This window comes from Oncorhynchus masou, chromosome 3 (genome assembly GCF_036934945.1).
Source record: "Oncorhynchus masou masou isolate Uvic2021 chromosome 3, UVic_Omas_1.1, whole genome shotgun sequence".
Lineage (NCBI taxonomy): Eukaryota > Metazoa > Chordata > Actinopteri > Salmoniformes > Salmonidae > Oncorhynchus > Oncorhynchus masou.
This window is the reverse complement of record NC_088214.1, coordinates 38,091,404-38,104,998: the sequence shown is the minus strand read 5'-3', so window position 1 is coordinate 38,104,998 and position 13,595 is coordinate 38,091,404. Positions and strand designations below refer to the sequence as shown.

The window sequence follows — 13,595 nt, the reverse complement described above, 5'->3', positions numbered from 1 at the left end:
TTACATAACACTATTTGATGCGTCAAATAACACAATTCTATTATAGAATGTTGTGTGTGCTGAATTTGCACGTGCAAGCCAAGCGCCACCACTACCATCTGTAGCTGTACAAAAGCTGTACAAAAAAAGTTTGCAAACAAGCACACACTGGCCACGAATGAGGTGTTTACAATACCGCATTGGTGAAAATAGACCAAATTATTAGGGTGAGGCACATGGCCTACTAACAGGTTACTACACAACATACACATACTATTACTTTCTTAGCATCCTTACACTTATCTCCCTTGCATATTACATAATTTATGCAGCAGCATACAAGACATTTTTGGACTCACCCGGTGGTGCGGCAGTCCTTTGTGGGCACATTTTGTCATCAAAGTCTGGCATTCTTTGGAGTTATGATGGGAACTCAAAGGAAAAAAAACCCCCACCACCACTCCATTGAATAGCAGGCTAACGTTTGTGGTTGCTTTGCAATGCTTGTAGTTAGCCGCTGATTCCTTCCAAACAACTCATCTCAACTTGTGTAATCTTTATGTCCAATGAGCACAGATTCATTTTATCTTTAATTTCTCTTCATATGACAAGGATTAAAAATGATTTTCCACTAGATTAATCAACTTGATTCATTATGAATGCTAGCTAAGACTATGAAAGCAAGATGTTGACATGATCAGTCCAATCAAAGCTACTATAGATATAACGTGATTCGATGTAATTTTATCTGTGAACAACGACCTTGAGCCTTCTTGGAAGGGCACTTGTAGTAACTCTGTGGCAGGACCCAAAGGGCTGAAATTTTGGATGTCTACCCTTAATAAGGACTTAAACTTGCCGATGACGTACTGTCCCCATGAATGACAGAACACTGAGCCAATCACGGCGCAATGCTCCTATTTTCTGCTGGCTGCCCCTCCATCACAGAAAGCATTGAGCTAGGCTGAAACACCTGCATTTTGGAGCTGCCTTAGTCAAGAAAAAAAAAAAAAGAGGCCATGTGTGTATGCAGCTTTATTAACCTTATGATATATATTTTTTACATTGTTTGCAAACTGATATGTGATACGTCTTAATGCCAAAATAAAACCTGCCCTGAATGACGGGTCGCCGCTGGTTATTATACCACTAAAGACTAATGCTGGCGAATGACAGACAATGAAAAACATGAACAAAGCCTCAGTATCATACAGCATTCTTTTCTCAAGGCAAAAAAATAAAGTGATACAATACATAGATATTTCCTTTGGTCGACGCAAATAGATGTAAACAAAAGTGAGACTCTCTTAGGATGGAATCATAACCTGAGAGTTCCACAAATCTCCAATCAACATACTCGTGCTCAATGGTGGCAAATAATGTATCTCAAGTTAGGATTCAGCCCAGCGTGAACAGGGTAATTTTTCACAAAAGAACCCTGTTCTTAGATATACTGTAGAGTATGAGGTTTCTGCCACTTCAAGAGCCGATCACTTTCTTCAACTTCCAGTGAGCTTTGAGTTGCCCCAACCCGTTTTAGGGTCAGATATCGTTTTACACGTCTAATTATTACATATAGGTTTGGGCATAGGGGAAATCTAATTCTAGAGGGGCAACTTCTACATTCAAATGGACCTTATCTGTCAACCACAAACACCCCCCAAAAAACAAGGTTAAATCGATAGTCACAGTGCATTTGGAAAGAATTCAGACCCTTGGCCTTTCCCCTCATTTTGTTACAGCCTTATTCTAAAATGTATTAAATTGTCCCCCCCAGCAATCTACACACAATCGCCCATAATGACAAAGCAAAAAGTTTAGGTTTTTCAAGTCTGGGCTCTGGCAGGGCCACCCTAGGACATTCAGAGACTTGTCCCGAAGCCACTCCTGCATTGTATTGGCTGTGTCCTTATAGTTGTTTTCCTGTTGGAAGGTGAACCTTCGCACCCAGTCTGAGGTCCTGAGAGCTCTGGAGCAGGTTTTCATCAAGGATCTCTGTACTTTGCTCCGTCACTGACTATTCTCCCAGTCCCTGCCGCTGAAAAACATTCCCACGGCATGATTCTGCCATCACCATGGCAAGCTTCGCTGTAGGGATGGTGCCAGGTTTCCTCCATACGTGACACTTGGCATTCAAGCCAAACAGTTCAATCTTGGTTTCATCAGAACAGATAATCTTGTTTCTCATGGTCTGAGTCTTTAGGTGCCTTTTGGCAAACTCCAAGTGGGCTGTCATTTGCCTTTAACTGAGGAGTGGCTTCCGTCTGGCCACTCTACCATAAAGGCCTGATTGGTGGAGTGCTGCAGAGATGGTTGCCCTTCTGGAAGGTTCTCCCATCTCCACAGAGGAACTCTGGAGTTCTATCAGAGTGACTATCGGGTTCTTGGTCACCTCTCTGACCAAGGCCCTTCTCCTCCGATTGGAGGCCACTGTGTTCTTGGGGACCTTCAATGCTGCAGAAATGTTTTGGTACCCTTCCCCAGATCTGTGCCTTGACACAATCCTGTCTCGGCGCTCTACGGACAATTCCTTTGACCTCATGGATTAGTTTTTGCTTTGACATGCACTGTCAACTGTGCCTTCCCAAATTGTTGTCCAATCAATTGAATTTACCACAGGTGGACTCCAATCAAGTTGTAGAAACATCAAGGATGATCAAAGGAAACAGGATGCACCTGCTCTCAATTGAGTCTCATAGCGAAGAGTGTAAATACTGTATGTATGTGTAAATAAGGTATTTCTGTTTTTAATTTTTAATAAATGTGCAAACATTTCTAAAAACCTGTTTTCGCTTTGTCATTATGGAGTAGTGTGTAGGTTGCTGAGGATTTGTATTTATTTAATCCATTTTAGAATAAGGCTGTAACGTAACAAAATGTGGAAAACGTCTAGGGGTCTGAATATTTTCTGAATATTCTTCTGTTAGAAACTCACCCTTCTGTCAACACATTCATGGTCCAAGTTAAACATTTCCATAAAAACTCCTGGTTTATATCCTTTAATCTAGAGCTCACAACATTAATCAATATTAATGGATGATGTTGATGGTCCTTGTTTTGATGAATAGTCCATCTCAGAGCACTAGATTTACATGTTATCTATATAGACGGCTGAAATATGATATTGCCCTTTGTCATGAGATATCACATTTCCCCATGCTCGAACCAACTCTGAATGAAACACTCAAATCAGTTAGCGACAACACTCCCTGAAATATTATTTTCTGTTATTGAGTTATGGTTAACAAAAATAACCCTTTCAGTTACCAGTATTCCAGTTTCCTGATGTGAAAACCGTGTAATAAAGACAAAAAATAAACGTGTAATTTTTTTAAAATCTAAAAACAGCCATATACATACCCGTTGCAGGCAGTCTCTCATACAGTACCATATAAGTACATCTGAAAGTACTGAGAACAACAGTGCCATGTCTATGAGATTCAGCTGAAAAAGTAGCGGCCTTAAGACAAGCCTGACTGTGGTCCCACCCTAGCTTGCAATGAAGCAGTTTGACATATTCAACAGTTAGTCTGAATTGCCATGAGTATTTGGACACGTGACACGATGGATCTTTAAACATATATAGATATCCTATTTATCTTCAGTTTGTTTTCCCGTAAAAAGCATAAAACATTCGAACAAAATGTCCTTGTTTTTGAAAGAAAAGCAAATTTTTTGTCCATTAAAACATCAAATTGGTCAGAAATAGTGTAGACATTGTTAATGTTGTAAATGACTATTGTAACTCGAAAATTGCTGATTTTTTTATGGAATATCTACATTAGCGTAAGACGCCCATTATCAGCAACCATCACTCCTGTGTTCCAATGGCACATTGTGTTAGCTAATCCAAGTTTATAATTTTAAAAGGCTAATTGATCATTAGAAAACAAGTTTGCAATTATGTTAGCACAGCTGAAAACTGTTGTGCTAATTAAAGAAGCAATAAAACTGGCCTCACAACATTAATCCATATCTGAGTATCTGGAACATCCGCATTTGTGGGTTCGATTACAGGCTCAAAATGGCCAGAAACAAAGAACTTTCTTCTGAAACTCGTCAGTCTATTCTTGTTCTGAGAAATGAAAGCTATTCCATGCAAGAAATAGCCAAGAAACTGAAGATCTCGTACAAAGCTGTATACTACAGAAAGCAAACCTTCACAGAAAGCAAACTTGCCCTAACCAGAATAGAAAGAGTGGGAGGCTCCGGTGCACAACTGAAAACAAACTGTCCTTTCACTTCGTGTCCGTACACACTCTATTTCGTTCCTAAGACCACACACACACACACCAGTGGAAGATCCCATCTGCGCCATGAGGACTAACCACAAACACACCACTCTAGTACGGATCTGGAAAGTGACATGCCGCCACGTCCTCTTGACATACAGTGTGGCTCCTGGATATGTGTGATGTTGCAGTATACACTGGCTTGTGTGTGTAGATCCTGGATGTGTGTGTGTGTCCCGAGACCGTCCCTTTGTCGGGTCCCTCATCTCTCAAAGAGCCTGCGCGGTGCTGGAGGCAGACATGTCCAGTAGTCTCCAGGCCGCGTCGGGGTTGAGCTCCTCCTGGTCCCGACACAGAGCCCACACGTTCATCATCCTCAACACCTTCTCCTGGGTAGAGGGGAGAGAGAGAAAACAGGGTTAGGAGTGAAGGAAAGGTGGGAGCAACAAGACTTATCACCAGCAGTCGAGGAAAAAGGGCAACGGTTAGAAGAACGGGACAGAAGAAACAGAGTTAGGAACAGGGTTAGGGAAGTAGAACAAAAGATACCATCATAGGCAGGAGAGACACAGGTTTAGGGGCAAAGTGACCCAGACAAAATCTGCCAGGATAGAGAGAACCCTTTTAGGAGGCAACTCACCGGATCTCCTTCCACCAGGTCTCCCTTGGGACTACGAATCACCATGACCACCTGGGCCTGGAAGGGGCCTTGATCAACACGGGGCCTTGATCCATGAGCTTCCCCATCGCCAACTGAGAGACAGAGATGAAAGAGTAACTGAATGAATAAATGAGAGAGGAGAGAACAGAAATTATATAACAAAGATATAAAAAGGACTAAAATCAGCATGCTTCCAAAACGTTGGTGACTTGTACAGGACATTGCCCGGTTGGGCCTGAGCAACACAGTCATGTCCTTACATCTACGTTGTCAATATCTAGGACCTTGGACTGGAACATTAGACCCAGGGCCCTGGCCTGCTGGATAGGGTGGGCCAGCTGACTGTATGTCTGAGGACGGAGAGAGAGGAGGGTTAAAACACATTCACAAGACATCAACCACACAGCGTAGCCTAGTGGTTAAAGTGTTGGACTAGTGACCGAAAGGTTGCAAGATCGAATCCCCAAGCTGACAAGGTAAAAATCTGTCGTTCTGCCCTGAACAAGGCAGTAGACCCAGGGCCCACTGTTCCTCGGCCGTCATTGAAAATAAGAATTTGTTCTTAACTGACTTGCCTAGTTAAATAAAGGTAAAATAAAAACATCTGAAGGAAGAATTCTATTTGGAACAAGAACTTGAGAGGTTCCTTTCATTTGAAAAGTACGTGGCCTGCTAAGAAAAACGAACACAAAATATCTCAAACGGAAGAACACAAAGTAAACCCTTTTATTCAGACATCAATACAAGTGGAAAGGGTGAAAGGAAAAGAAAGCATGCTGTCTGTATGAAAGTACTCACGGCTTCATAGCACCAGTCTTTCAGCATCTCGAGCTCCCCGCGGATCATAGCCTGCGGACAAAGGTGGGTTCAAGGACATTAGTACGGAGAGAAAATAAAAGTATGAAATGTAAGTCGCTCTGGATGCATGTAAATGTAGTTAATTTACATAGATATTTAGCATGCAATATCTATATGTTTGAAACATCTATTCAACTCTAGTGGCCTATAGATTGCACTAGTGTTACGCATCTCAAAAGTACTCATGTATTATTACAATTGAAAATAGCAAAACATTGATCTACAAAAATGCTTAAAAAGTGTTAAAGTGTTCGGGCCCCTTACCTCTAGGATGTTGGGGATGATGTCCTTCTCACACTGTTTGAGAAAGGAGTCCTTGTCGAAGCTGGGATCTGCCTTTAAGATCTCCGTCAGCACCTCTGTGGTAGAGAAGAGAAGAGACCACCTGCCAACCAAATAAACAAAGATTTAATGGCAAAATAGTGGAAACGTATGTAGTCCTGCCATCTATCAGAACTTACGAAAGAAAAGAGGGTAGTCACCTAGTGGCCACTGACATAACAGACAATATAACAGAGAAACTATTGAATGCACCCACTAAACCCCTGACTGATATGATTATTCAACAGACAGATTTTTTTAATAAGGAGAGGTTGTTTACCTAGTAGATCGGTGACTCTGTCGGTCAAGGCTCGAGATGCTCTGACAAGGGCGTTGTCACTCTCGTCATACTTCATTTTCATCTCAAAGAACCCTGAGAGAGGAGAAGCAACAGAAGAAATACTGAACTAAAATTATCCCAAAGACTTCCAAGACTCTGGGACCATCCACAGATAATCGAATAAGATACAATGTCACAGAAAATGTTTCTTTATCAGGAAAAATCCCATTTCTGATAGGCTTGACATTGAGGTATACCTTGCCAACGAATATAGTGCCACCTGCTGACAGGCCAGTGAAGTGCACTCAACCATAAAATGTGACCTATGATTACATCATTCATGTAACTATATCTGATGAAATACAATAACATTATCTTACTGTTGAAAACCATGTTGTTGTCTTTAAAGTCCTTCCACTGTGTGTACCACTTAGAATCCTTGTGCAGCACAACACCCATGTCCTCTCTATAAATCAACAGACTGGTTACATCAATAAGTTGTATTTCCTAATAATTTCAAGCATGGCTGAATGGACACCCATAGCATTGTCAGTGAATGGGAAAACTTATCTGTTATAAGTATGTCATGGCTATGAACAAGGGACATACTCATTGGCCTCAAACACTCGGTTGTCGATCTCCCCTCCCTTGGAGGAGAATTCCCTCGTCTTCCTGAGTTGAGAAGGAGCCCTGTAAGTACCAGCGTCCACCACATCAATCTCTCTCTTCACTGACTCCATCCCCTGTACACACAGAGGGTAACAGATGAGGTCAGTTAAATGATGCCATAGAATCCATGACATTTTACACCATTTTCAGCCTTGAGTTGATGCTTCAATGTCCCTCAACAGCTGGTATTTAACCAAAACAACTGGTAACACCTTCTACATAATGATCAGTAATAACCATGTAACCAAGCCAATTCTTAAGCAGGAGCTGGGTTAAAAGCAGACCAAGAACTAAAAAGAATAAAGCGTTAACACATGGCCTTCGATGGAGAGGTGGGTTGCTTGTTTAAATGTCAGTCTCTGACCTGTAAGATGGCCCTGAAGGCGCTGGTCACTCCCAGCTTATCTCCCCCCTTGGACACAGACTCAACCGAGTGCCTGGCAGTCTTGGCTGCCTCCTCCACCCCCTCCTTGATTTTCTTCCCCAGGTCTGTACGGGTCACCTCCTCAAGGCCCTGGACAAACAGACAGACATAGACAGAATGACTTCAGAGTTCAGGCGTTATCATGGATGTGAGAAAGACTTCAGAAAGAGTTGTGGTGAGCTACTTTAAAACATAACTACAGGTTTGTAATGGGCTAATTTGTCTCTCCATTAATTGTTACAGGACAGTGCTGTTTTACTGTAGCACCGCAAATTTTCGACCAACCTTAACTGGCCAATACTATCTTTGTTCTCGATTTGGTCAAACATGTATCTTATAAAATGTCTGTGTCCAGTTGCAGGTGGTTCGTTTTGAATTTAGAAAAATGCGCCAAAGCAATCCAACAATGTCCATTTCAAATCTTTTCTCATCGATTGAGACTGGTGGGTTCACCCCAAAGTGACGCAAGTCACGAAGACACTCACCTGTCTCGATCAATGAGAGAAGATTTGAAACAGGCAAGATGACGGGGTAAACATTTTTGGTTACTTCATGGAGCAAAAAAAATATATTTTAATAACGGAGTATTTTCTAAATTCAAAATGAACCACCTGCAACTTGGACACGGACATTTTAGAAGACAGGTGTTCGGCCGAATCGAGAACGAAGATAGTATCGCCAAGTTAAAGTTGGTCGTAAAATATCTGTGCTAAGCCAAACAGTACCTATCCTCTAACTAACGGATAATGGAAAATCACATTAGCCTGTGTAGCACGCTACTATAAACAGTACTTTATAATTGTATTTCTGGGTTGGCACTAAGATAGAAGTTCAACTGATAAACTGTAAACACATGCAATTATATTAAGGAATATACAAATATAGATAAACCCCATTGATAAGATATAAAGGACTTGAAACACTTGCACTTTGGCCTAATACTAACTTCTGATGTCAATAACTTTTCTTCTAGAAATCATATGTAAGTGTGAAAATGACTCACCTCCTTCACAGTTTCAGACAGAGTTCCAAAGGTCTTCTTGAACACCTCAGAGGTCTTAACGGTTTCAGACTCAATGGTTTTCTGGAGGAAATAAAGAAATGAGCTTGATAAGTGTCCTTGATCACAAGTATGTGTGTGTAACACAGGTTAAAAATGCTTATCCAGTTGTCACCAACCCCGGTCCTGGACAGCAACATTGTGCGCAGGCTTTTGTTTCAGCCCAGCACTGACACAACCTTTTGAACTTATTGTCAAGACCTTCGATAGTTGAAGATTAGTGATGGGCTGGCGAAAAAAAAAGTCTGCACAACCAAGGTTGGTACCATTTGCCTTAAAGAGACAATACATTCCAAAATAAAAATTTAAGCTTACAAATTTCCTCCGAGCCTGTTGCAGGGCATCCGACTCCTCTAGCCTCTTGGCCTCCTCTCTGAACTTCTTGATGTTCTCCTTCATCTCCTTGTCCTTACCAAACTCCTGCCTCAGGTTCTCCACAAACTCCCCGAAAAAGCCTTTACGACTAGGTCGTTCTGACGCATACCGCACCTGGGAGAAAGAGGGCACAATTATGAGTGAATGACAGATACAATGTTAAGAGTTTGTGTGTTAGCTAACGCTAGTTAGCTACCTCCAGATCGATCATTATTTGAAGGCCAATGGTGATACCGCTTTGGTCTTTACCTGCACAGGGACAGCCAGAGACCCACATATCCTGTAGGCATCTCTTCTATTGAATGAGGAGACGACAGCACGTGATGACAGGAGCAGAAGACGTCTTCCGACCAGCTAAAGAGAACAACAACATAGGCCAGGGATGGGCAACTTTGATGGGGACCACAAAAAATCTGAACTCATCATGAGGAGCCGGGATCTGCGTACCCAGCGGAGCTGCATACCCACATCCATACACACCCCCTTGCGAGCAAAACATTAGTGGCCCCGCTCTTGACAGCAGAGAGAACATTTCTACATGTTAGAGCTAATTTCGAGCATTTCTACACATTTTGCCATGAGGTGTAGAGAAAATGTTGCACCTTTAAAATAAAGTTTGTAGCAATTGTACACATTTTGCCGTAGGGTGGAGAGAAATGTTTGCATCTTTTCTTAAATATTATATTTGAGTGAGACTGACTACCAAAATCAGTGGGGCCCCTGGGCAATTCGACCATAAGTTTAGATAGCTGACTGCAAAACTAATTTAGCAACCTAAAATAAATTATACTTCTCAACAGCAAATTGAGACCAAGTCTGATTTCCAAAAAATAATCCCTGATGTAGGCTATAACAAAATATCCCTATTGACCCTATGACAAGACAGAGATGCTTGTTCTAGGTCCCAAGAAAAAGAGATCTTCTGTTGAATCTGACAATTAATCTTAATGGTTGTACAGTCGTCTCAAATAAAACTGTGAAGGACCTCGGCGTTACTCTGGACCCTGATCTCTCTTTTGAAGAACATATCAAGACCATTTCAAGGACAGCTTTTTTCCACCTACGTAACATTGCAAAAATCAGAAACTTTCTGTCCAAAAATGATGCAGAAAAATGAATCCATGCTTTTGTCACTTCTAGGTTAGACTACTGCAATGCTCTACTTTCCGGCTACCCGGAAAAGCACTAAATAAACTTCAGTTAGTGCTAAATACGGCTGCTTTCTAGCAGCCGTATTTAGCACTAACTGAAGTTTATTTAGTGACTAGAACCACAAAATGTGATCATATTACTCCAGTGCTAGCCTCCCTACACTGGCTTCCTGTCAAAGCAAGGGCTGATTTCAAGGTTTTACTGCTAACCTACAAAGCATTACATGGGCTTGCTCCTACCTATCTCTCTGATTTGGTCCTGCCGTACATACCTACACATACGCTACGGTCACAAGACGCAGGCCTCCTAATTGTCCCTAGAATTTCTAAGCAAACAGCTGGAGGCAGGGCTTTCTCCTATTGAGCTCCATTTTTATGGAACGGTGTGCCTACCCATGTCAGAGACGCAAACTCGGTCTCAATCTTTAAGTCTTTACTGAAGACTCATCTCTTCAGTGGGTCATATGATTGAGTGTAGTCTGGCCCAGGAGTGGGAAGGTGAACGGAAAGGCTCTGGAGCAACGAACCGCCCTTGCTGTCTCTGCCTGGCCGGTTCCCCTCTTTCCACTGGGATTCTCTGCCTCTAACCCTATTACAGGGGCTGAGTCACTGGCTTACTGGGGCTCTCTCATGCCGTCCCTGGAAGGGGTGTGTCACCTGAGTGGGTTGATTCACTGATGTGGTCATCCTGTCTGGGTTGGCGCCCCCCCTTGGGTTGTGCCATGGCGGAGATCTTTGTGGGCTATACTCAGCTTTGTCTCAGGATTGTAAGTTGGTGGTTGAAGATATCCCTCTAGTGGTGTGGGGGCTGTGCTTTGGCAAAGTGGGTGGGGTTATATCCTTCCTGTTTGGCCCTGTCCGGGGGTGTCCTCGGATGGGGCCACAGTGTCTCCTGACCCCTCCTGTCTCAGCCTCCAGTATTTATGCTGCAGTAGTTTATGTGTCGGGGGGCTGGGGTCAGTTTGTTATATCTGGAGTACTTCTCCTGTCCAATTCGGTGTCCTGTGTGAATCTAAGTGTGCATTCTCTAATTCTCTCCTTCTCTCTCTCGGAGGACCTGAGCCCTAGGACCATGCCCCAGGACTACCTGACATGATGACTCCTTGCTGTCCCCAGTCCACCTGGCCGTGCTGCTGCTCCAGTTTCAACTGTTCTGCCTTATTATTATTTGACCATGCTGGTCATTTATGAACATTTGAACATCTTGGCCATGTTCTGTTTACAATCTCCACCCGGCACAGCTGGAAGAGGACTGGCCACCCCACATATGCTCTCTCTAATTCTCTTTCTTTCTCTCTCTCGGAGGACCTGAGCCCTAGGACCATGCCCCAGGACTACCTGACATGATGACTCCTTGCTGTCCCCAGTCCACCTGGCCGTGCTGCTGCTCCAGTTTCAACTGTTCTGCCTTATTATTATTCGACCATGCTGGTCATTTATGAACATTTGAACATCTTGGCCATGTTCTGTTATAATCTCTACCCGGCACAGCCAGAAGAGGACTGGCCACCCCACATAGCCTGGTTCCTCTCTAGGTTTCTTCCTCGGTTTTGGCCTTTCTAGGAAGTTTTTCCTAACCACCGTGCTTCTACACCTGCATTGCTTGCTGTTTGGGGTTTTAGGCTGGGTTTCTGTACAGCACTTTGAGATATCAGCTGATGTACGAAGGGCTATATAAATAAATTTGATTTGATTCCTACTGACGCTATGACAAGACATTTCTACTGACGCTATGACAAGACATTTCTACTGACGCTATGACAAGACATTTCTACTGACGCTATGACAGGACATTCATACTGACTTACTTGATAGATGTGATTTCTGCTCTTCACTCCGTTGTCAGTTTAGCCTACATTTCATTTAGTATAGTAGCACAAAGCATTTTTGTAGTTTTCGGTTTGGCTACTTGTTTCAAGTGTATGTGGCGGTTCTAGCTTGTATGGGGCGAACCACCCCTTCAGCCCCAAGATGCGGCCAAGATGCCGCCCGTACCTAAATCCGCTACTGATTTGTATTCGTCTATAAATATTTATCTTTGCCAAAATTCGTCCTCTCCAATGTCTTATTCGACTAGTATTTTGTAAAGTCTAGCCACAAAATTAAGTCAATTAGAAAGGTGGGGTTCTGACTTCGGGGAGATTTTCAGCAATTGGTCGAGCATCGTCTGGGTTTGGCCGGGGAAATTTAGGCCGTCATTGTAAATAATAATTTGTTCTTAACTGACTTGGTTAAATAAAGGTTAAATAAAAAAATAAAAACATTACAATTAAAGCTATTACAAAACATGCTCTAACTGTCCTGGCTATGGTGAGCTATTATTTACAGCCGTGTTTGATGTACGAATTATTTCCGACAAGCAGACGAACTGACCAGTTATGTACAATATTAATAGGCTATGGAGAATGCTTGACATGTTTAGCGATCTCACTAGCTAGCATATGTTCACGAACGAACACCGACTGGCCCATTCATATATTCATAACTGTCTTCAGATGATATAACGTTTTCACGAAATAACGTAAAATGAGTGTTCCTCTTAAACGTTAAATATAGAGCCCTAAAACAATTTCGTCAACATCCACCCTTCAGCAGGGGGAGAAATGTGAAACGAATGTGCATAATCTCACCTCATAGCACCGACACACGGAGGCTGCCATCTTGATCTTGAATGATGGCACACGTGACGTGACCACGTGTAACTCCGCTGAGGTTTTCACTAGTTTACCAAAACCACAAAGTCAGAATTGGTTGTATCATACACATTTATGAAAACAAAAAATATATATGTTTGGTCTTAGTTTAAGGTTCGGGTTAGCCAAAATGTTAGCAGTGTGGTTAAGGTTAGGGTTAACATCAGATTTCAATAAGATAAATTGTAGAACTGGGCAGGGTTTAGCCATAATTTCGACTGTGGCCGTGGTAAACTAGGGACAACCCTCCGCTATAGAGATAGTCGAACAAGGAGAAAGTAGGATAGAGGAATCCAATTGGCAATGAATCATCATATATGCTGCAGCTACTCTGTTTATCATACATCCTGATGCCTAGTCACCCTACCCCTGTACATATCTACCTCTATCACTCCAGTATTCCTGCACATTATAAATATTGTAATGACCTGACTAGATCATAAAGGAACAATTGTCCAGACAGAGGCTTGAGTTTGCGAATTGACGGTTTATTAAACCAACTTTACACAGGCTACTGTTTGGGCCGTAGCACACGCCAAAAAGATAACAGATAACCCATAAGCCAATCGTGACCTTCTCTTGGGCAGCCCAGACGTAAGAGAGAGAGAATAAAGGCTGAACCTGGTCTTAACTTCCAATGCTCACCCCCTGCCCAACCCCCTCCACGCCACTCCGCCAACCACCAGGATGCCCGGCATCAGAACATTCCAGGCATTCCCGTGATTGGCAGATAGCAGGTTGACTGACATGTCGGACCCCGCGAACACCGGGTACTGGTCAGTACAACACAACCACATCCTAGCCTAAGACATAACACACAGCTGTCTGTGCGGGTCGCTACACAGCCCCCCCACCACAAAGTCCCTCGTCCCCGAGGGAACAAACAAAGTCT

The 13,595-nt window shown here is 42.8% G+C and overlaps 1 pseudogene; it reads right to left on the bottom strand.

The window, feature by feature from the left end:
* Positions 1–3,540: 3,540 nt before the first annotated feature.
* On the bottom strand, positions 3,541–12,670 carry LOC135507223 (mitochondrial import inner membrane translocase subunit TIM44-like; annotated as a pseudogene).
* Between the last annotated feature and the right edge of the window lie 925 nt (positions 12,671–13,595).